At 41.3% G+C, this 24,260-nt stretch overlaps 1 protein-coding gene across 2 annotated transcripts in view; it reads left to right on the top strand.

Moving 5' to 3' along the window:
• The window catches only part of COL4A1 (collagen type IV alpha 1 chain), a 209,576-nt gene that overhangs the window by 1,418 nt on the left and 183,898 nt on the right, over positions 1–24,260 (top strand). Inside the window, exon 2 of one of the 2 annotated variants that reach the window (XM_073349702.2) lies at positions 20,041–20,119. The exons of the other annotated variant lie outside the window; for it this stretch is intronic. The gene's annotated coding sequence lies outside the window, so the exon portion shown is untranslated. The remainder of the gene's footprint in view (positions 1–20,040; positions 20,120–24,260) is intronic. 2 annotated transcript variants of the gene reach the window in all.

Raw genomic sequence — 24,260 nt, 5'->3', positions numbered from 1 at the left:
AAGGGGCATGCTTAATGGTTAGAAAACACACTACGTCCATGTATTAAAAGGGTGGGATTTTTTTAAAAATAAAGCTGGGAACCCAAATCTGTGTACAGGCTGCTTTCCTAGTTCATCATTACCTCCTGCCAGGGGCAATGTGCTGAAGAAGTAGAGATATCAGATTGCATGGCTGGCAACAGAGAAAGGTTCTCCTGGTCAGACTCCCCATAGTCTTTCCCTAACAAAAACAAAAGTTCCAGCTGCAACCAGTTCAACTTGCTATGAAGGTGTCTCCTCATGTAACTCGTTTTATCATACAACTTTTTCTGGGATCAGCTGTCAAACTCCTCAAGTTAGGACACTTAATTTCTTAACATTCTTGAAATATGTTGAAGCTGGAATCAGTTCCCCTAAGAGTGTGTAGTAAATTTGATTAATAAATTCTTCTGCTTTAGTCATTTTTTATCAGCTCCTTGATTTTTTGTACTAATTTTAGTTCTATGTTATAATAGCTGAGTTCAGTTCTTGTTACATAAGGCTTCAGACTTCTGATAACTAAAGATGGGCATATGATTATACATGATCTGTTTTCTGATTGGCTAGAAAATTAGATCTAGTATTGGTAAATTAATTAGAAAGGAAATAAGGAATATTTCTCCTTATTTTTCACAGATTTAATATAGGGTTTCACTTTTTGTTTAGTTATGTTGACATCTAAAGATATGTAGAAGTTTTATGTCTTGAATCAATCCAAATGCAAGGAAAATACACTCCAGTGAAATCTGATTTCTTATCTGATGCTGCTTATCTGCTAATAGCAGATTTACTACGTTCCAGAATCTCAGCAAGTTTTCTTGCTTATTCGGGGATTGTTCTGTAGTTTATCGATAGGCCTTTTCCATTATGTGCCCATCATTTTGACATTATACTCTCTCCCGCCACCCCACATCTCAGGACAGTATTTAGTTCATTCCTATGTTATAAAATATAATATATCAATTCACATTGGCATTCTAGGTCTGATATTCTTAAAGATATGAGAATCTGTCTTTAAGCTTCCAACTTGTCAAATGTCTAATACAATCAATAATTTCACTTTTATATTTTAAATGTTTTGAGTTCTTGTGTAAATAGAACTCTATGAGCAAATTGCTTCTCTGAGATTGATCTCTAAATGTAAGGTAAGTTGTTCTACTAACCTCATGACTCTGGCTGAGGTAATCTAAAGCTAGTAATGATTTCAATTTCATTCATTAACTAGCCTTTCTTTCAACATTGCATTAGCTGCGCAAGATAAACTGGCAAGTGTCATGCCACAAGGAAACAGAAGCATGCTTTGGAAGTTAAAATTTCTGCAGTTCTGTTAACCAGATAAAAGTTAAGCCCCAGGCAGCTGCTTTTCATTGAGCCAACTCACTGGTATAGGTATCTTTATTATAGGACACAAGCAAGCTGTCCTAGTGGATAAGGGCATTGTTGTGGGCTCACTATGATAGGGATGCTGTTGGGCTTCCCTTTCCTGGGCACTAAGCCATCAATCATTATGTCTGGATGTTTATTTACCACACCCATGGGAATGGTTGACTGTACTTTTACAACTGTAGAGATTGATAGAGCTGGCCTATAAACTACAATGCTTGCCTGGGACTCAAGGTCTTCAAATGAGCAGGGCCCCAAATGGTCCACTGCTTTGCATATGCTTAAAATACAGTTCTACTGAAAAAATGACTGCGAAATTGGCTGTTTGGTTATTGTGTTTTTGATTCCATATCAAATGTGCTCAGTTTACAAGTAAAGAACTTTTTTTGTTTTTTCCTAGTGGTCCTGCACATTTGACATAAGTTCTGAGGTGTAGATCCATAAAAGGTCTTAAATGCCTATGTCACAGTTTTAGGTACCATTGTGATCCACAAAACCCCATCTCCGCTACTTTCTAAGGCTATATCTACACTTTTGGGGGGTTGTAGCGTATAGTCACTACACTAGTGGCGCAATAACCCTCCCACTTTTGGTGGATCCTACCCCCTTCCCCTTCTCTTCCCCCCGAGGCCCCACCCCCTGGCCAGGCCAGCAGCTGGTGGAGCCCGGCTGAGAAGCCTGGGCAGTTGTGGGATCCGTGCAGAGCCTCCACCTGTCCACAGAGCGGGGGGCCTGAGGGCAGCCCCTGGCCCCTGGCCCTGCCCCACAAACTCCCCGACCAGATCAGATGGAGGTGGGGGGTCCGTGGCTCCATACTGGCTCCCCAGACCTGCGCATGCAGCTCTTACCCTGACCCGACTCTGGCTGGGAGGTGGGACTTTGGAGCCTCAGCCCGGCCAGGGTAAGAGCTGCACAGGCAGCTGTGGGGCGCCTCAGCACGGACGCGTCACCTGCCCTGGGTGGGGGCCCAGAGGGCAGGGACACAGGCCAGGGGTTGTTCTTGGGCCCCCTGCACCGCGGGCAGGTGGAGAGTCTATGGCAGCTCCCCTCAGCTGCCTGTGCAGCTCTTACCTTGGCTGGGCTGCAGCTCCAAGGCCCCGTCCCCCACCCAGAGCTGGGCTGGGGTGAGAGGCACACGAGCAGCTGTGTGGAGCCTGGGTCCCTCCACCTGCCCTGGGTGGGAAATCCAGGGGGTGGGGATATGGGCAGAAGGCTGCTTTCAGCCCAGCCCATTCCACCCCGAGGTGAGGGGGGCGGGCTTCCCAGCCCCGCTCCGGCTTCTGGCTTGGCTGGGGGCGGTGCCTCTGGGGAAAGAGGAAGGGCAGAGGCGGAGCCTTGGGGGAAAAGGAGGGACCTCTGGGGGAAGGGGCAATGAGGGGCCTCGGGGGCAGGGGCCCCAGACCCGCTCACTTTTGGGAAGGCTCTGTCACCCCTGCACTACATGTGTAGCGACTGTCTTAGTGAAAGCCTCTTGCAGTGGGGAGCTACTGGAGCCTTTGCACCTGACAGGAGCCTTTCACTGCAGTTGGAAAAGGCTCAAGCAGTGGGACACTACACTGTTAAAATAGCAGCATAAATGCGGGAGGCTGCTTGGGCATGTAGAGAGTGGTGTGGGGTACATACGCTCCTGGACAACCCCAGGGTAAGGCACTCTATTCTACTTGCCTGAGTAACGTTTTGCTATCTACATTGCTATTTACACTTGTGCTAGGTGAGCGTGTGCTGTCTGTATTCTACACACTGCTGTAAGTATAGATATAGCCTAAACCTGTAGATGCCTAAACTCACTCAGCACCTACATTTTTGCTGTAAAAATTCTTTGGTCCCTACATTGCTGCCTCTAGGCATGTGTGTTACTGCCTCATTCTAGGTACCTGGGCACTGATATCTCACCTAAGCCCCAGTGGGATCCACAATGCAGGGGAAGATAGGCACTCCTCCACTTATCTTGTCTGTGGGGCCCATTCTAGTAGGAGTACTCAAAGGTTACCTACCAGATTAGGCCCCTTCCAAATCCAAGAAGCGGTGAAACCCACCTAATAACTTTTAGTCCAGTCGTTCGACTACTCACCCAGGATGTGGGACATGTAGATTAAATTCTGCCCTCTCCATGAGGGAGAGAGAAATTGAATAGAAGTCTCCTTCCTTTTAGGAGCGTGCTCTAACCACTGAGCCATTGGATATTCTGATGTGGGGCTCCCTCCATCTCTCCTGAAGCTTTTCCACTTTGGAGAAATAATTATCAGGCCAGAGAAAAAGAGAGAGAATGACTCTATAGCCTAGTGGTTAGGGCATCCACTTGGGAGGTAGGAAACCCAAAGTCCCCTGGCTTCAATTATTCTTCAATTATTTATCCAAAGTGGAATAGCTTCAACAGGAGAGAGTGATGGATCCCCACATCAGAATGTCTCATAGCTCAGTGGTCTCTGGAGTTGTGGGAGACCCCTGTTCAAATCTTTTCAACCCAGGCAGAGGTGGGGCGGGGGGGAATGGGATTAAACCTGAGAGAGTCCCACATCCCAGGTGAGTGTGCTAACCACTGGGCTAAAAGTTAATAGGAAGGGACCACTATCTCCTGTTTCTGTTTTGCATGGAGTGAGCAGGTACCTATCTCATCCTTGTAAGAAGCAGCTTAGGTGCTGAGTAAGAAGGGGGCTGCTCTTACATAGTCACCTTACACAATAGAACCATGCTTCAAAGCCAGCTGTGAACAGGCATGGGCAGCAATACAATTAATGGCAGGACTGCATGCCTCAACTTAAAAGGCATGGTCAGCTTCCCCCTGAGCCCTGTCAGATGGCTCTACTAAATGCATTTATTTACGGCACTAGAACCCAAATGTGCTCTATGCCAACCCACAAAGCTGTTTTTTTCTTTTTTTTTTTTGGCAAACCGAGCTTTTTTTTTTTTTAAATTTACCAGTAAGATCAGTTTCTATTCCAAAATCAGAAGGAGAACTTAACTGTAAACAAGGGATTAGTTAAGATGTGTTCAGATCAGGCTGAGAGACTATTCCCTTGAGTAAGTTACAGAACTAGTTTGTTTTATGGAACCCACAAGGGTTATCATTTGCAACACCCTCAAGGCTGCATTTTTCTTTGGTGAAGTAAATCTGTTTCCTTATATTAGTACTGTATTATTTATCTGAGAAATCACTGTGATACAGAAATCCTAGCTGCTTTTTTGATGTCTAGTCAAAGCCACAGCTGCATTTCTCTGTTTTCTGAAATGGGACTTAATGTCTCAATACTTTTAAATGATGGGGCAAATTGCCACTAGTATCAGCAGATGCAGTGCCACTGAACTTCAGTGAAGTGAAGGAGATGCTCCCACCCACAGTACATCAGGAGTGAATTTAGCAGTTTCTCTATGATACAAATCCAGCTCCCACTGAGTTCAGTGGACGTTTTGCTATTGACTTAATGAAAGCTAGATCTTCTCTAAGAGCCAGATGTATTACTGTTTAAGTTGGCAGGAAAAGGTAGACTAGAAAAATGATAAAAGCATGCCCAAAATGTTATAAGGGTAGTGCTATTTCCACCAATGTAGTTGACACTGACGTAATGTTAAATCTCTGTTGTCAAGGATTTATTAATTTGTTTAAAAAATACCTCAGGCTGAAATTAGACATAAAAGCTTTTAACATGAGAGCAAATGAACACTTTCTGAATGTTTGCCTTTTCATATGTGCTTGCTGATAAGAAATGGTGGGCCTTCTAAAAGAAGCATTCATTTTAAGGTTATTTCATTTAAGACAGACCCAACAAATTGTAAGGATTTTTTGGTGCTATTTGTTTATCTTCTTCGTGGTTTTATTGATATGAGGGCAGGTAAGTAATGTAGCATTCAACCATAAATATTTGTGATTATATGCTCTGTAGACTAACTGTAACATCCAGCTGTATCTTACTCATTTTATTTTAATAATTATTGTTCCTGGGATTGCATATGTTAGTTTATATAACATATGGTTATTATTAGTCATGAATTTATATTTTACAGATGTTATAATTACATTACATGTGGGTTTTTATTATAATATAATTGCATAATTTCTCTGTTATGTTCTAAAAAATTGCTTTGGACTCATTCTACTTGCTCACACACTCTTTCAGAGTGCAGGAGTACATGTGACAATAAATAGCTTTTTCAGGCTATTAAACAGACATTTATTCTCAACAGCCATTTACTGTGCATAGACTCTGTTATGAATATTGTTCCTTTTATAGGACTAGACTAAACAAAGAAAGATTCAACAAGCCACATCATAAAAAAAAAAAAAAAGAAAGACTTTCCTCATAAGTGTTTAGAAGGTCTGCTCCATTGCTTTCTCAAAATTTCCATTGATGTCACTTGGTGTAGCTCAGATGAATAATTGTTCCTATTATTCATAGCAGTTACCATTAAAAAAGTCCTCAGCACCTTGTAAGGCAGGTCCAATGTTAAAATTAAACAGGCGGCTATAACCTGAACAACTGTTTTAGGCAGTAGCCAATGTAGAAAGTGAATGATTGGACACAGACAGCGCTGGTAAGAACTTTACTCTCATTTGAATTGTCTGGGCTGAAATCCTTCTCAGTCATGTGATATAGAATTTTCTGAGGAATTATATTAATATTCCAAGAGTTCTTATGATGCAATATCTTAGACCTGTAAAGAATACAGTAACAAATGCAGTCAAAGGTATTAAAGTAAAATATTTATCAATTATCACCACCACCATCTTCTCTTGCAGTGTCTCAGGTATTACACGGTGATAACTCTTTCCAGATGTTGACTTAATGGTGATTATGGTATAACTGGTTGGAAAATGGATTTTTTCCTTCAGAAAATTAAAGAAAAAGGAAAATCATTTGTCTTTTAATCAAAAATTGAAACTTGAAAAGATTTGCTTTTTAATGAAAAGTCAGATTTTTCCACAAGAAGTAGATGCTGTCTGCAAAATTTTTCAAAATCTCAGTTTTCCATACAAAAACAATCTAGATGGAAAAATTTCAACCAGCTCTTATAAAGAATTACTTTGTTTGGTCATTATGGCAAAACATTATTGTGCTTTAACTGTCATCATTTAAAAAAATGATATTTGTAGGTGTATTATCTACATCTTAGAGTCTAGAAGACTAGAACAAAATCTGAGAAATGAAATGATCATGGGCAATTGTGAGATTTCACTTAGCATGGAACACTGTAAGTGCTTGCTTTTAAGTCTTTGACATACATGAATACAGTTAGGCAAGATAAAAAATGTTAAGGTAGAGCATTAGACAATGAGCAGATGAGCTGCAAAGAGTGCATAAGGACTACATTGTTCCTAGCCCTCATGCAGCCATGAAGTAAAGTAGGAGGAAGTAGGGATCCTCTAGAGCAGTGCTTCTCAAGCTATCTGATGTGGGGGACCGGCAATTTTTTTTCCAATGTGCGCGCAGACCGGCAGCCGATGGCTCGCGGGCTGGCACCGGACTGCGGACCACCACTTTGAGTAGCACTGCTCTAGATCAGTGGTTCTCAAAGCTGGTCCGCCACTTGTTCAGGGAAAGCCCCTGGCGGGCCAGACCTGTTTGTTTACCTGCCGCGTCCGCAGGTTCGGCCGATCGCGGCTCCCACTGGCTGCGGTTCGCCGCTCCAGGCCAATGGGGGCTGCAGGAAGGGCAGCCAGCATGTTCCTTGGCCCACGCTGCTTCCCGCAGCCCCCATTGGCCTGGAGCGGTGAACCGAGGCCAGTGGGAGCTGCGATCGGCTGAACCTGTGAACGCAGCAGGTAAACAAACCAGTCCGGCCCGCCAGGGGCTTTCCCTGAACATGCAGGTGACCGGCTTTGAGAACCACTGCTCTAGAGGAGATAGTAAGCTGCACCCCTTTAAAAGGTGCAGTAAGTTTCTTCCCTTCCTTTCCCCCTAAACAGCAGCCCTCCCACAGTGCAAATGTGGTACCCTAGGAGAAGGTGTGATTATGAATCATAATTCTTCCAGGGCTTCACCTGAGGTGGTGGTACCCCTTATTCAAGACTCTGCCAAAATTCCATGATTTAGCTCATACTGAACTTTGTGGAATGCATAATATCCACTCATGATTTTGAAATATCTGGGGTCAGTAGGATGATATTGCCTTATAGCTTAATCCTAATATAAAGGCCAGTTCTACCATCCTTACCCAAATTTAGTACCACTTTACTTCTCGTGTATAATGGAGCTACTTGTGTAGCAAGGTAATGGTCTAACAATCAGTAAGGTGGCAGAACACAGCCTATTAAATAACTACTATGTATTACATTACACAGAATTTAGTAATTTTCATTAATGCTGAGAACGATCATGGTAATGTCTGTATGATAACATCTCACCCTTACAAGTTTAATGTGGTTAACAAAAGTGTTACATACAGCTGAATCATAACCATCCTTTATCCTTTGTTTTCTATGACTAGAGGTTGCCAAGTATGCCAATAAAAATACTCATGAAGAAGGTACTTTCCAACAGAATAAAATAGTTGGAATAGATGTCTTACTGTAGACTAGATATGACCTTACAATATATACAACCCTAGGGTTTAGTAAATGACAGGAATTTTAATGCCTGACTGAAAATTTTCCCTTTCTGTATTCAGGATAGTGGGAGCCATTTCAAGGTGTCTTAATTCAAATCTGTATAGACTTGCAGTAAAGTAAAGGCAAGTGTACTCTAAATAAAATATAAAATATTCATTCATTCTTTCCTGCCGTTACTGTTTGATGTATACAAACAGGTAAACAATGTTTTAAGCAGATATAAAACTTAGTCTTTTCTAGCTTTAACTAAACAGTCATGTAAAAACATATCTATTTATCTATCCCAATAAACATTACAGTGTTTTAAATTTAAACATTAGAAATGAACAATTAAGTGAAGGTAAATAAACACTGAAATGCCCTCAACTGAAGAGAGAACTCAGACACACTAATATTAAAGTGTAAAATAGGACATTGCACATATTAAAAAAACAAAACCTCAGTTCTGGTCCCTTCTATCTCAGCCCTGCATCAGCCTATTTTAGTCTATATAGACTGATCACTGTGGTATCTGAGTGCCAATAAACCAGAAACTCTTTTACAGCCATCTGTTCTACATCATATATATTTAAGATATGGGCTAGAATCTGAGAAACCTTAGGGTCTTATTAGATCTCACCTGTGCTTCTTGACAATCAGGTAAAGACAATGGAGAGAAACACCTTATTCTACCTGTGATTTATCAGGTGATCATGCATATAGAAACTCCAACTGGAGCACAAGTGCTTTGTGCTCTTATTGGCCATTTGCTTATGTGTCCAGTCCAAAGTCCTGGTCCTGCTCCTAAACTTTCTCAGGCTACACTGCCTCTTTGTTCATGATTCACTAACACTGCTGCACTCAGATGCTGGAACATTGGTGTCAAGGTGAAGCCCTCAAGAGTGGGTGTAGTGTCATGTCAGTGGAGGGTCCTAGACTGTGGAACTCCATACTAGTCAAGATCAGAATAAGCTCAGGCCCACTCATCTTTCTCTCCTATCTGTTTGTGCACACTTTTGCTGCTACTGTTTCTGGCATAAAGCCTCTTGCTGAGCCTGAGGAAGGCTGTGCATCATCAACAGAACAGTGAAGTAGACAGTACTTAAAGTACTCTCAAATACACAAAGTAAGCAAACTGAAAAGGAAGGAGAAAAATACTATTGAGACTAGATGATGATAATCAAAAGATAAAAGAGAATATATTTTTCTCCTTCCTTTTCAGTTTGTTTACTTTGTGTATTTGAGAGCACTTTTAAGATGGAAGTTTTCAAGAGGGCTGAGAGGGAATTTGAGGAAGAAATTGTCAAAGATCTAAAAAAAACCCCAAGAAATACTTTCATATACAAGTGTATATCAGAAGCACGAGCCTGTGAGAATCAATGGGTCTACACTTGACTGCTAGGAAGCTAAGAGTATGCACTGTACTTGTAGCAGTGTCGGTCCCAGAATACTAGAGAGACAAGGTGGGTGAGGTGTAATATCTTTTATTGGACCAACTTCTGTTGTTAAGAGAGACAAGCTTGTTTAGCATAAGTAGTTAGCACATATTCTAAGGGACCATTCAAGGTAGATTTCAGAGTAGCAGCCATGTTAGTCTGTAAGTGCAAAAAGAAAAGGAGTACTTGTGGCACCTTGGAGACTAACACATTTATTTGCGCATAAGCTTTCGGGAGCTACAGCTCACTTCGTCAGATGCATCCGACGAAGTGAGCTGTAGCTCACGAAAGCTTATGCTTATATAAATTTGTTAGTCTCTAAGGTGCCACAAGTACTCCTTTTCATTCAAGGTAGAGTGGCTCCTTAACACCTTTGCAGTTATAGGACAAAAAGAGGGGATTAGTGGATTACAGATTATTGTAATAAACCGTAAATCCAGTGTCTCTGTCCAGTCCATGGTTTTTAATGTCTAGCAGAGTTATGAATTTAAGCTCCCAGGCTCACCAGTGTTGTCCAGTTTCCTTTGAGCATGAGGACTGATAGATCAGATATAGAATGATTGCTTTGTGAAAAGTGTTCACCGACAGGTGATAGGGAGTTTTTGTCTTTTATCATTTTCCTGTGTGAGTTCATTCAAGAGTGTAGTGATTGTTTCATCCACGTAATTGTTATTGGGGCATTTAGTGCATTGGATGACTTATACCACGTTGTGCTGGCATGTGTAGGCCACATGGATCCTGAAAGGTGTGTTGTGCGGGGTGTTGATCATTGTAGAAGTGGAGATATATATGTCTGCAGGTTTGTTTTGCGTCTATTGTTCTGGCAGGATGTGGTGTAACTTTGAGTTGGTGTGTCCTGGAATGGGCCACCCAAATATCCAGAGAAAACCTGCTCCAATACAGAAATAAACCCCTCTCTGCCAGCACACCACTAGTTGTCACCTACCACCTACCACTGGAACCCATATGGGGTATCATCAAACAACTATAATCCATACTTGAAGGAGACCCCATCCTGAAAGAAAGCTTTCCTGAACCCGCTCTTCTGGCCTTCACACAACCTCACAACCTCTCCTAATTCATCATCAGAAGCAATCTCCTCACAGACCAGGACACACCAACTCAGGCCCTGCCATAACAACAAGGGATTTTAAAACAGTTTTTAAAAAGCTAAAAAAACAAACCCCTAAATCGCCCTGGATTGAGAGGTAAAGTATTGTCAGGAATCAAAAACTGGCCAAGAGACCAAAAATAAAGTGTACAAATAAATGTGCAGTCTTCAACATGGCAAAAGTTTTCCTGAAGCACTATACCTAACTGGTGATGTATAATACATTTATTAATATCTGGAAAAGGTGGGTAAGCAGAAAGGTGGCAAGAGTTTCAAATTTTCACTAATTTAAGAAATTTGTGTCATTTAAGATATAACGGAATTAGCAAAACAGGTGAATGAACAGCATGATGGCAGATGAAATTGTTGACTAATGCATAGTATGATTTGGTGGAAGGAATACTTTGAATTACTCATATACTACTGGGTTTTAAGATAATTATAGCCATTTGGGAGAAAGAGACTTGGGCATCTGTAAAAAAAAAAAATCTCTGTTCATTGTGCAGTGGTGGTTTAACAAAATATGCACATATGCAAAATACTATGATCTACAAAAATGGGGAAAATACTGAAAATATTGTAAGGCCATTATATAAATCAGTGCCTTAGCCATACCTGGAATACTGTGTTTCATTCTAGTCACCATATCTCATGAGATATAGCAGAAAGGGAGAGGTCCCAGTGAGAGACTATAACGTTGATTATAGGCAGGGCCGGCCCTAGACCAAATGGCACCCCAGGCGAGGAGCGTCTTCGGTGCAGCCCCTCCATTTGTTAAACTTTTGAATGCTTTATTTTTTATGAAATTTGTACCCCATTTCATGACTTTGATGCACGATTTGCATGAATGATTTATCCTTGTCATATAAGACAATAAGTTTGCACACTAGGATGTATAAATCTGTATTTATTCATGCCATATATAAGCAAATAAAAAAAACTGTTTTGTCTAAGGTTATAGAAACTTTTTTATTTTAAGAACAACTGAAATGCACTAACATCAAGAAATTGTTACAGGGTTAAAGTAGGTGACAGCCTTAGAATGTTAACCCTAGTCCTTCAGTTCAAAAGGTCGCTTTTCTCGCCTTTGACCTCGTGAACTGAAGCACAGTGTCAGAGAGATCCAAAGACTGGCCAATGGCATTTTCAAGCAATCAAATAGCAAGTGATGGTAGTTTCTCATTGGCCCTCATCAATCAAAGATATGTTTTAATGAGCCCGAGCTTTGAAAAGCTGTGCTCACCACACACGAATGTGGCTGCAGCTTAAGCAGAATCCTCAAAGCTATCCACACATTAGGAAAAGCGTCCTTCAGCTCTGCATCATGAATGATTTGGAGAACTTGGAGTGGAGAGTGCTTCTTGTGTTGCAAAACGTGATGGATGTTGTACACTTTGACACAGAGATCTTTATTATTGACATACAAACTTTCCTCATGTGTCAGCATCAGGTGAAGGTCCGTACAATTGTTAAAGAGTGTTTTCCTGTCCGCCAGCAACTTATTAAGGTAATACAACCCCCCCCCCCCCAGGTCTTTTTGTGGTGCTTCATTTGTCCTAACCTTTCTCTGATGGACACTTGAGCAGTGTCAACAAGCGAGCAAATAAACTCCCTCTTGAATTTTTCTTCCAGTTTCCCATCGCCTCATCTCTGCCCTTGTAATCAGACTGTCTCTTTTTCTGATGAAACGAGTTTCCTTGAAGACATGCTCAACTCCTATGTTTTCCACCATTTCTTTGGCAGCAGTGATGGCATCTTCAGATCCATTGTCTCTGTAGGCCACAACAAAATCCAGGCAGCTTCTTATCAAAGTAGCAGTGGTTGTGATGTCCATCAACTGAGTTCGTAATGTCTTGCATAAGACGTTTACTTGGAACAGGATATTGTGCCAAATCACAACCGAGACCAGAAATTTGAAGTCATTGATCTGGTTTGCCAGGCTTTGTGCCTCATGACAGATTCTGGCCTCAGCTTTACTTGATTGCGTCAGTTCCATCAGGGTGTCATAAACCTCAGTCACTAGGTACCTCACTGGCCTTATTCTGTCAATGTGTCTCTCCCAGTCACTTAGTGTCTTCATGGTTAGATTTGTAACATTGTCTATGAGGATCTCCCACCTGATACTTAATGCTGAAAATGGGATATATATCCTTTGCAGTACTCTGAAGAGAGATACTGAATCTAAAGAATATGCTGCTGCATCTGATACAAACAGGTTGAGGGAATGGCAGCCACAAGGCTCAAAGAAAGCTCTTGGATTCAGCACAAGGATCCATGCCTGGATGCTGCTGTTTCTTCCCTATGTTTGCGCTGTTGTTTTAGCCTTGGTCGCTGCAGTCCTGAAGTTTTATTTTATACTCATTCAAAATGTTCATAAACAGTTCTGTTAGGCCTGTTCCAGTAGAGTCGTCCACAGATTAGAAACAGATTAAGTGTTCCTTTATTGGATACAGCCATCCTCGTCGTCAGCAAATCTTACTGTAAATGACACTTTTTCACTGTGACTAATGTTGGGACTGCACTCTTATTATGGCCCAGTATTTCGCTTTGCCAAGCCGCATCAATATGTTATCAAGCACCTTCCTTACCATAAAATCAATCAATTAGTTTTGAATAGTTTTGCTGCAGTAATCGTCCATAGCTTCTTTATGAACTACTCAACGTTGGTGCTCATGCAGGACATCATTGTATTTCCCAAGGAGCTATACCAAACCAAGGAAATTACCATTATGTTCAGCGAACAACTTATCCGATGAGCCCTGGAAAGCCAAAATATTCTTTGCAAAGACGAGGGTAATTGAGATCAGACGCTCGAGCATGTTCCTGCAATGCTGGGTTTCTACATTAATAATGTGCTGGCTTTCTGTGTCTATGCATTTATTCAGCTTGAGCCTGGACTCTACCTCCATCCGTTTGGAGTAGGCCATAAAATGACTGGGTGACTTTTCATGTTGCATCAGCTACATTGTGCCAATAATTGTACCCGAAAAGTGCAAGCAACGATTTGGCATTCTTGTCAAATATTTTGCAGCAAAAACAGAACACTTTGCCAATTGATTTTGAGTAAATTAGCCAATGCCGATTCAGTTTCTTACCATTCTTGAGCACTCTTTCGCAGTGTGACTTTGAGAAGTGTTGCTTCTGCTCATTCACTGGAAATGTCATATCTTCAATTTTGTCCATTCATGCAATTTTGATCAATATTGGTGAAGTTTGGGATCACACCACTACGATCTGTGGTGTGCAGGTTTTCTCACTGCTGTTTCTGTCATCATGTGAGGCCGATTCTTTTTTTTATAATTTCTCTTCTTTTCTGGTGAGCCACATTCTTCTTTATCATCATTCTCCTTTATACTGCCTGGAAAACTGGATGATTCTCCACCATTTTCCTCACATTTTCATTCCTTATCTTCAGGTAAATCTGCTAACTCCTTAGTAATAGGACTTCCATCATTTATGCTTCACTCCTCAATTTCTTCTGCACTAGGATGATAGATGGGGCTTTAGGCCATAGCAATGTTGTTTTGTTTCAGATGTTTTCCCATCAAATTTGCCTCTTGCTGCAAAATAGATTGCAGTTGAGCTTTTTGCTTCCTATACTGAGCTCCTGAAGGCTTTACTGAATACCTGAAACATTTTACTTCAAACATTCTATTTTCCCTTTAGTCGCTAACAACAAAAACAGCATCATGAGCCCGGCTCCTCCCCAAGCCCAGAGGCATGGTAAATTGAGTTGGGAGAAATTCTGCAATACAATCTGTTAAGGGGCAGCACCAACTGGAATGCCCTCATGCAACAGGCCACTGCACGACCCGTTTGCTTGCTTCAGTTTCCCCTGTCAATCCCAGGGCTCCACGCCAGGCTCTCTTACCTCAATAGTACCCCCTCTTGGGGCAGGTCTATTAGAAAACATTGTGCAAATGGTCCAGAACTTAACTCCCAACACTTAGTCCATCTATCACCTCAGTGCAAGCGGTCATTAAAATCCTAACAATTTATCCCTTGATGCCCTACATACTACATGCCGGTGCCTTCCACCATACCTAGACTCTTTGTCAGTCCTCCTCTGTCCCCCTGCCAAAACAGCCACCCTGTCCTGTTCAGCTGCACTGCTCTTCCCAACAGGAACCGCTACAGCCTCTCTGTTGGGATATATTTACTAGAGGAGCATCCCTCACTTCCCCAGGCCCTCTCATTGTCCCCCTTGATTCCAACTCTCTGATGTTCAGACATCAACAGGTAAGCTCCTCCACTGCTCCCGTGCCTTCAGCCCTCTCCATCCCTCAGCTCCAGCTTGGAAGCCAGCAGTAAACCCCCTCTGCTGCTCTCCTGCCTTCTGCCCTCTCCAGTTCTGGCTCTCTAGCTTGGGGACACCAGCCAGAAAACCCTTCTTGCTACTTTCCTGCCTTCAGCCTTCCTTTAAGAACCAATGCTCTACAGCAGGGATCGGCAATCTTTGGCCTGCGGCCCGCCAGGGTAAGCCCCCTGGCGGGCTAGGCCGGTTTGTTTACCTACCGCATCTGCAGGTTTGGCTGATCGCAACTCCCACTGGCTGAGGTTCGCCACTCCAGGCCAGTGGAGTGCAGCTGGGGGCTGTGGGAAGTGGTGCGGGCCGAGGGATGTGCTGGCCGCCGCTGGCCACTGCTTCCCGCCGCCCCCCGTTGGCCTGGAGCGACGAACCGTGGCCAGTGGGAGCTGCAATCAGCTGAACCTGCAGATGCGGAAGGTAAGCAAACCATCCCGGCCCGCCAGGGGGCTTACCCTGGTGAGCCGTGTGGCAAAGGTTACCGTCCTTGCTCTACAGCAACCCTCCCTCATCTGGTCTCTCTCAGCTTCTCCCTGGTTCCTTGTAGCCTTCTGGAGCTGCCCTGCCCTCTTTAATTGGTCAAATGGGAGCGCTTGTTCTGGCACAGGGGAGCTGGATCTACTTAATTTACTGGGGCCAGCCAACCTGTAACATGCTGAAAGGACAGTTGTCTTGTGGACTGAGCATGGGGCAAGTTGTCAAGGGATTCAAGGACAAGTAACTTAACCTCTCTGTGCTTCAGCTTTCCTATCTGGAAAGTAGGAATAATAATACTTTGTAGAACATTTTAAGTTCTACCAATGAAAAACTTAATGTAAGTGTAGGTACTGTCATCCTCACTGGAAGGATTGTAGTTCATTCTGAATAAGACTTCACATTTATATAGCACCTTTACAACTGATGATCTTGAAGAGCAGACAACTATGAAACAGCTAAGCTTTGAAGCACCTCGGGAGACACTGTCTTACAGGTGGAATGCAGCAACGTGTTTAACAGCACTGAGCACACAAATTCACGTCAAGAAGTGAAGAAAAATACTGACCCCAACTGAAACTCTAGGAGGAGTTTGAGTCAGTAGCATATAATTTCTAGAGTTGGTATTTGGCCAAAATATTAGAGTTAACACACCTATCCTTGAAGAAAGGGGTTGTGAAATCTCAGATATTCACAAATGATCAGGGCCTCGGTTTTACATCTGATCCATATACAGCACCTCTAACAACACAATATCCTTCTAATGTTACACTGGGATGTTGGTTCAGTACTTAAAAGAGAGAAGGGTACCGCCAGCTGACTCACTAATACAACTTCCTGTCGCATTTATGTTTTCCCTAAAGGTCTCCTGTCCAGGAATTGGCTAAGCCAAGACCTGCTTAATGTGTGAGATTTGAAACCACAGAACAAGGTAATGGCTGTTCAAGGAGACAAAACAAATGAACCTGGAGTAGCTTTGAAGTTTTAAAAATGCAGAAATTATGTTTTCGCCCCTAAAAAAGCTAGTGCCGGGCCCCTTCAAGTATCAGCTCCTAGAATGTAGCCACCACAAATGCTAGTCAGGTGATCAAATGTGCACACATGGGGCTAAGTGGGTGCATCACTGTTGGTTTCTCTTTTGTGCTAATGTAGTCCTTTATGATGTGCTTTTATAATTTTTGCTGGGAATAATAATAATATAATATTAGATTTCGATATTATGTAATATATAATATTAGATAATATATAATATATAATTTCGATAATATATAATATTAGATTTCTGTGTCCATATTATGCAGTATTTTATCTAAAATGAAAAGTCACAAGTTTAGATTTTACACAAAGAGCTTCAGCTAGCAGGCAAATCTTTCAATGAGAGTAAAACACACATTGAAATCAGTGGAAGATCTGCAGGATTGGGCCCCAATTGTTATATTCAGGTTTCACTTTGTAGTGGACTCTAAAGTTGTTGGAAATGGTTTAGGAAAGTCCTTTGTACTCTTATGGGCTAGCAGAGATAAAGTGAAGTGAATAGTGTACAAAATGTTCTTTGTCTTCTGGAGGGAACTAGTTTTGGAGATACACCAGGGTTTTTGAGCCCCCCTTTACGAGAAAGGTTTCATCCCACTAGTTAATCTACAACAGCAGCAATAGGAAGAGGTCAGAGTCTGGGTAATAAAGATGGGAAGAACCTTGCCAGCTTCCAAAGTGAAGGTAGTTAAGGAAGGATTATGTTGAAAGGCTCGTACTTTTGAGACTCCCTGGTTCAAATATGTATTGAGATTTGCTGGAAACTTCAGATGAGCTCTAGATTTAATACTGAACTTTTTAAAAGCTGCCAGAAGTTTAGTGTTGTTCTTCAGTATTTTGTTAGTGGGTCAGGACCCATGGCAACTAACATTATCAAAAAAGAGCAGTTTGTTCTGGGCCTTTTGCTCTGCCCCGCCATTTCTCAATGCAACCACCTTGGAATTTATAGTCTTCTCTAACTACATGTGAGGTCTAGTTTTTCACCAACACAATCAAACTGTTTCTTCCAGCTAAGGTGCCTTCCGTTACAGTCTTTCTACTGATTAGAACAGTGCATTGATACTGAACCACTCTACTAATGGATCAGGCATGTCAAAACGTTTAGTGGAATGGAACACATTTTAGGTTGTTTTCATGTAAACATTATTTGTTTATATACATGCTTATGGTGGGAGTTTCAGAAGTGCTCGGTGTTAAATTGATTTACTTGAGAGCAGAGTTAGACCTATACTAAGCACTTTTAAATCTCTCTCCTTCAAAGCAATAACCACATGCCTTTTTGGAAAAAACGTGTAATTTTGTTATTTGTAGCTGGTTCTGTGGTTCAGCATATTTCCTAAGGTGCTTAGCTCAGAACAAATAATTAAAATGGTTTATACTTTTGGAATACATTTGCTCCAGGCAGCTAAAATGGTTCTATTGTAGCTGGAGAATAAAACTAATTTGACTGTGTGCTAATTTTTGCTGCATAGCTGCATGCTGATTGTGTACCATAAGTATCAGTCTAATGCTCATAACAATAAGTGTTTAGAGTCTAAAAGTATTTGTTTCTTAAGACTGAAACTCAAGTAGGATTGTGGAAATATGCTGGTATTGATTGATGAGGCATTATATGATCAGGAAGTTCATATATTAATGAATTTATTGGTGTGCAAAAGTATATATATTAAAGGAAGGGGAAGTCAAGAGAGAGATGTCTCAAACATCCCAGGAATTTGCATATTGTACTGGTAACTATGTGTCCCATTTATGGCAATGACAAATCTGTTATCTATTAGTGGAATAAGAAAAAAACAATTCTGACTACCCTGCAATATATGGATGAATGTGTGAGTAATGATTTAGTTCCAAAACTCATAAATTTTAAGTTAGTTGTAATTAAACAAACTCTGTAAAATGCATGTGTTTGTGGAAGGGTGGGCCGGGGATTAGATAGAATTATCCCAAAGAAATGCTTGAAATGCTGCAATCTTTTCAAGGAAATTATATGATTTTTCTGTTTGTAACTTGTTTGTTTCTTTTCCTTTACTTCATGAGCTCATTAAGAATAAGGGATACAAGATTGGTTTCAGAGTAACAGCCGTGTTAGTCTGTATTCGCAAAAAGAAAAGGAGTACTTGTGGCACCTTAGAGACTAACCAATTTATTTGAGCATGAGCTTTCGTGAGCTACAGTGATGAAGTGAGCTGTAGCTCACGAAAGCTCATGCTCAAATAAATTGGTTAGTCTCTAAGGTGCCACAAGTACTCCTTTTCTTTTTGCGGATACAAGATTATTAGAGATAGAAACATTGGCGAAATCAACATGGCTATATTTGGGAATAATATATGGAATGACAGGTGAAGCAAGGAAGAAAATGAAAGATCAGGGTGTTGTGGTCTGGGAGGACTGTGTCTCTGCTTTGTGCTAAAATGGAGTAACATTAGCCCTTATGCATCATAGTCTTACTCTTTGTAAATTTTATTCATATTTTAAAAACTAAAATACTATTTCCCATTACGAACCTTAGTGAGATAAAGAATGTTGTTTTGCTACTAAATCTTTGGGCCAAACTCTGACTTGAATCACACCCATAGGCATGTTAAAATATCGGAGAAAAATCAAACAGCACAGTAATGTATCATTCAAAATGTGCTCTGATTCACACTGGCAAAACAAATAGTAGATTTCGGCATGTTTTCCGGGAATGGTCTGGTAGGATAGACTGTGCAGAGGATCTGTTCTTGAAAAATGTGGATGTGTCATGGGCATAGAAAATTTTTGTTTGCAGACCCATGAGACCTGTGCAATAATTCCAGATCAAAGAGCTTAATACTGTGAAGTACTGAGTACTTCCTAGGAGGTGTGAATGACCTCCATTCCTATTGAAATCATTTCAGTAGGAGACGAAGGTGCTCAGCATTTTGCAGGATTTTGTCCGAAGTGTTAAGGAGACCAATGGAGTTGGAATTGAGGAAAACGGACCAATAGGACAAAGACAGGGAAGATTTGTATTAAAGTGCTGACATCATAGGAATGTCCTTGTGTCCCTGGAGATTCCAGGGGAATGTCACTATGGATTGGGGGCCCAATTTATGGTTGACTTACAGCCCCTTGGTGCCATCATAGTAATTGCAAAGGGGCCACAAAGCTGTCACATGGGCAGGGCCGTCCCTACCCATACGCAAAGTACTCAGCTGCGTAGGGCACCATGAAATTTGGGGCACCACATTTCCTGGTGCCCTGCACAGCTGCGTGCTGTTCCAGCCTCTGCTCTGCCTTTTCCCTGTGGCCCCTGCTCTGCCCCTCCCCTTCTCACCCCTGGCACAGTCTATTAACTGTCTAAAAGAAATGTATGAAATTGATTGATATGGGAATGTGCATATATGAATATGTCATGTCTTGTATTGTTTTTTGTATCTGTTCTATATTTCAGTTAAATGTGATTCAGCTGTATTAAAAACCGTGGAATAATTTGAAACTTGGAGGGATATATAAATCATACCTAATAGATCCATCAGACAGAAAAGGGATTATCTGCTAAATTTGACTTTTTATTTTATGAATATTAATTTTGAAATGTGCTACCAAAAAGAAGGAGAGGTAGACCTGTAATTGAAATACCACTATCAATGTTGTGAACATACTACATGTTTTGCTGTAGATGAAGAAAACTAACATGTTTTTAGAATGTCATTTGTAATTTGAGTTTACTTAGGGATTACTTAGACTTTACATCTTATTCTGGTTTATTTATAAAGTGAATTGTTTCTTACAGTGCTTGATCGTTGTGTTGCAAAGTGTGAAGCAGAGAGTACTCTTGCTTTACTAGATACATACTATACCTGGATGCTACAGTGAGTATTTATTTTCTTGTCAGAATCAGTTAATAGGTCAAGAAATAGTCCATAACTTCATAATTAACCAGCAGTCTCTCCTAATTGTTTCCTGTATTTGTGCTTCTTTTCCTAATGCAAATTAGTCAAGTAGCCTTTTAGATGGGGATGATGGCAAAATGATATGCAAATCACCCAGAACTTTGGTCTTGGTACGAAAATCCCTTACTGGCCTTATCTTGTGGGAAAATTGGGCCTCTCATGAAGAGTCTTTGAAGTGGTGCTCTATTGTGACTCTCATCCACATATCCCATTTCACACTCCTTCATTTGTGCTCCTTATTTGCAATCTTGTATAGAATTGGGACTGTCCACAATAAACTCAGACTGTAAGAGAGTCAGGCCAATCTATACACTTCAATGAAATATTGAACTTTGAACGAGGTGCACAAATGTAAGGACAGACCTCTAAGCTGACCTACAAATCCAAGTTATCCTTCCTGGTTTCAATATATTAGAAATTTAAGCTTCAGTAAGGCAAGTAATCCCTGCCACTTGTTCCAGGGCAAGATGGAAAAAGTCCCCAAACCTGTGGCATGGTCAATCTACTATGGGAAAAAAATCATTTCTGACCCTAAAATTGCCCATCAATGAGATGTTTTGGAGTATGCGAGAAACAGACACCAGCCATTAGTGCCTAATTCTTTCCTGAGATGTAAACAATAACTAAAGCTATGCCCAGGGCAAACCAACACTCAGTGCTGCCTTTGCTATCCATCATAAACTTGCACCGGGCAAGAGAATTAGGACAAAGTCTCAGGTTGTTTGTAGGGGCAGAGATGCATTCCTGCTCCCTGCCTTTTATGCCATGGAGAGAGGCAGATAAGTGTGGATTGACTAGCAGGCAATGAACCTGCGTATCAGATATCTCCATTACCTTTGCTCCTCATGGGTCAAAGGATGAGTTGGCAGGGAGTTTCAAATCCTGGGCTTATCCTGCTGGGATTGGCTTATCCCTTGGGCAATGAGGATCAACATTTGAAGTGCTCCTCTGTCTCTGCTCTGTGGGGATCCACATTTGGAGTTGCATTCTGGCTGAGTGTGATGGGTAATAATTACAATGTATGTTGTAATTGTTCAAAAATCTGCATTTATTTCTTTAGAGAAAGAGACTATTAAAGGGAAGGTGAAAAAGCAGGAAAATGGCAGTAAGATATATAAAAAAGGGAATGTTGGGCTAGAGGCTCTTTACTTGGTTCTAAAATATCTTATGTTCTAACCACTTTGCTTGTGACTTCAGAAATTGTAATGTTGTCTAAGAATTTCCACTTGAATTAAGGTACAATAGCAGTTTAGCTACTCTGTTTATGGGGGCAAAATGCTGAATTTAGTCAGCCTGCTTGTCTGAGGGTTGTTTTTTATTACCACTCTTGTAGAAAGAAAGTCTCTGATTATATTTCCTTTAACGGTTTTTCTCCCTTTGAAGGCGTGCTGTAATTTTGTTTTACCATCTCATAGAAAGGAAGCCACACGCAATGGCTATTACCATTTGTTTTCTGTACAGCTCATGTAGCTAATTACATTGGTGATGAGGGGCTGACATCTCCCTAAAAATTCAGACAATTAAGCTATAAAAGAGCAGCTGAAAATATGTGCTAGCATCTTTATTGTCTAATATCAAGAAACCATAACATTTTTGAATATTTTGACATCTGAGAAAACATGCAGAAAGTGATCAAAGTATATATAGCAGAAAATTAAGATTACCTAGTGAGGTTTTAATATGAACAGCTGAATTTCATTGCCTTAAATAAAGGCACATCATGTCTGATGGTATCACAGTAGAAGGGATACTATTTCCTATATGCCCTTTTTGGGCTTTCCTGTAGTGGCTATCATTATGACACCTGTGGTTTAATTGTTGCTTTGAAATACTGTGGAGCAGTTTCTCTGTACTACTCCATTCCCTTTGGACCGCTCAGGCAATGGAAAGGGAGCAGGCATTGGCCACAACCTAATAGTAGGGGATTTCCTCCGGCACGTGGAAGTCTTCAGTAGGCACAGAGCCCTGTAGTCAGCATATACCATACCTTCCCCGGAGCCTCTAGCACAGTGGCATTTTAGGAGAGGAAGGGGGCAGGAAGAGGGTGTGGCTGGAGCACACTGCTCTAAGCCCAGCTGGTGGATGGTACATTGGGGACCATTGACAGCTGGTGCAGGTTAGAACAGCCTAGGAGCTGTTCTAACCCACTGCCAGGAGAAGGGAAAAGGTGAGAATCAGGGAGCCATAACCAGCTCCTTCATGCATTCCTCCAGCTTCTTTCCCCCTCATTGAACATACACTCAGCAGAGCAGAGAATCTGCCCCTCTGTTTCTTTTTAAAATGATTATATCTTTTCCTTATTCTTGTTTAATTATGAATTTTCATATTGTGCAGTTTAAGGGTTTTATCCAACCTAAATTTGCCTCCACAGCTCTTGACAAGCAGAGCCTCCTAAAGATATCCAGGGGAGAGATTTCAGAGTAACAGCCGTGTTAGTCTGTATTCGCAAAAAGAAAAGGAGTACTTGTGGCACCTTAGAGACTAACCAATTAGTTTCCCTCTCAGAAATAGCTGTGTACTGTTAGTTTTGTCCTTACACTGCCACTCCAGTCAACCTTCCCAGGGCAGAGTATGTTTCTTGTCTGTCCAGTTTGATTGTCTGTAAGTAGAACAAGTTCTTCCCACCTCATTAAATATGTCATTTTTTGATGCTTCCTCACCTGCAGTCTTGATTGGGAGGCAGGTCAGATCTTCCTGAACAGAAGGTTCACTCTGAACTCAAAGCTTCTATGTAAGTTTAAGAAGTTGGTCCTCCTCCCAAACCTCCTACACAACAGGGTGTAGAGTAACTCTCACAGGTTACATGGCCCCAGCATTAGCAGAGAGTACCAAACCCAGCACCAGGAGTTACAGTCCTCAGGAAGCAGGGAACTCATTTGCGTGGAATATCTTGGCATGGGGTGTACAGACGTGTTCTGCTCAATAACAGTCCAAAGCAGTGCGGACCAATGCATGCTAATTTTCATCATCTGAGTCAGATGCCACCAGCAGAAAGTTGCTTTTCTTTTTTGGTGGTTTGGGTTCTGTGGTTTGGGTTCCGCATCGGAGTGTTGCTTTTTTAAGAATTCTGAAAGCATGCTCCAAGCCCAGTCCCTCTAATTTTTTGGAAGGCACTTCAGATTCCTAAACCTTGGGTCGAGTGCTGTAGCTATCTTTAGAAATCTCACATTGGTACCTTCTTTGTGTTTTGTCAAATCTGCAGTGAAAGTGTTCTTAAAATGAACAACATGTGCTGGGTCATCATCTGAGACTGCTATAACATGAAATATATGGCAGAATGCAGGTAAAACAGAGCAGAGGACATACAATTCTCCCCCAAGGAGTTCAGTCACACATTTACTTAACATTTTATTTTTTTAACGAGTGTCATCAGCATGGAAGCATGTCCTCTGGAATGGTGGCCGAAGCATGAAGGGGCATATGAATGTTTAGCATATCTGGCACGTAAATACCTTGCAATGCTGGTGACAAAAGTGCCATGCAAATGCCTGTTCTCACTTTCTGGTGACATTGTAAATAAGAAGAGGGCAACATTATCTCCTGTAAATGTAAACAACCTTGTTTGTCTTCGTGATTGGCTGAACAAGAATTAGGGCTGAGTGGACTTGTAGGCTCTGAAGTTTCACATTGTTTTGTTTCTGAGTGCAGTTATGTAACAAAAAAAAATCCACATTTTCAAACTGCACTTTCACAATAAAGAGACTGCACTACAGTACTTGCATGAGGTGATCTGAAAAATACTATTTCTTTTGTTTATCATTTTTACAGTGCAACTATTTGTAATAAAAAAATAATATACACTTTGTATTCTGTGTTGTAATTGAAATCAAATATATATGAAAATGTACAAAAACATCCAAAACATTTAATAAATTTCAATTGGTGTTCTATTGTTTATCGCAATTATTTTTTAAAATCTTGATTCATTTTTTGAGTTAATCGCATGAGTTAACTGCGATTAATCGTCCGCCATAATTCTAAGAGATGTAGGGAAGCTAATTCTCTGCTGATTCAGTGTATTGAGAAAGGTGGCCTGATGATTAAGGCTCCAGCTTGACAC

The sequence above is a fragment of the Lepidochelys kempii genome, chromosome 1 (genome assembly GCF_965140285.1).
Source record: "Lepidochelys kempii isolate rLepKem1 chromosome 1, rLepKem1.hap1, whole genome shotgun sequence".
Lineage (NCBI taxonomy): Eukaryota > Metazoa > Chordata > Testudines > Cheloniidae > Lepidochelys > Lepidochelys kempii.
Note: the sequence above shows the minus strand (reverse complement) of the source record. Positions and strands in the feature narration are given on the sequence as shown.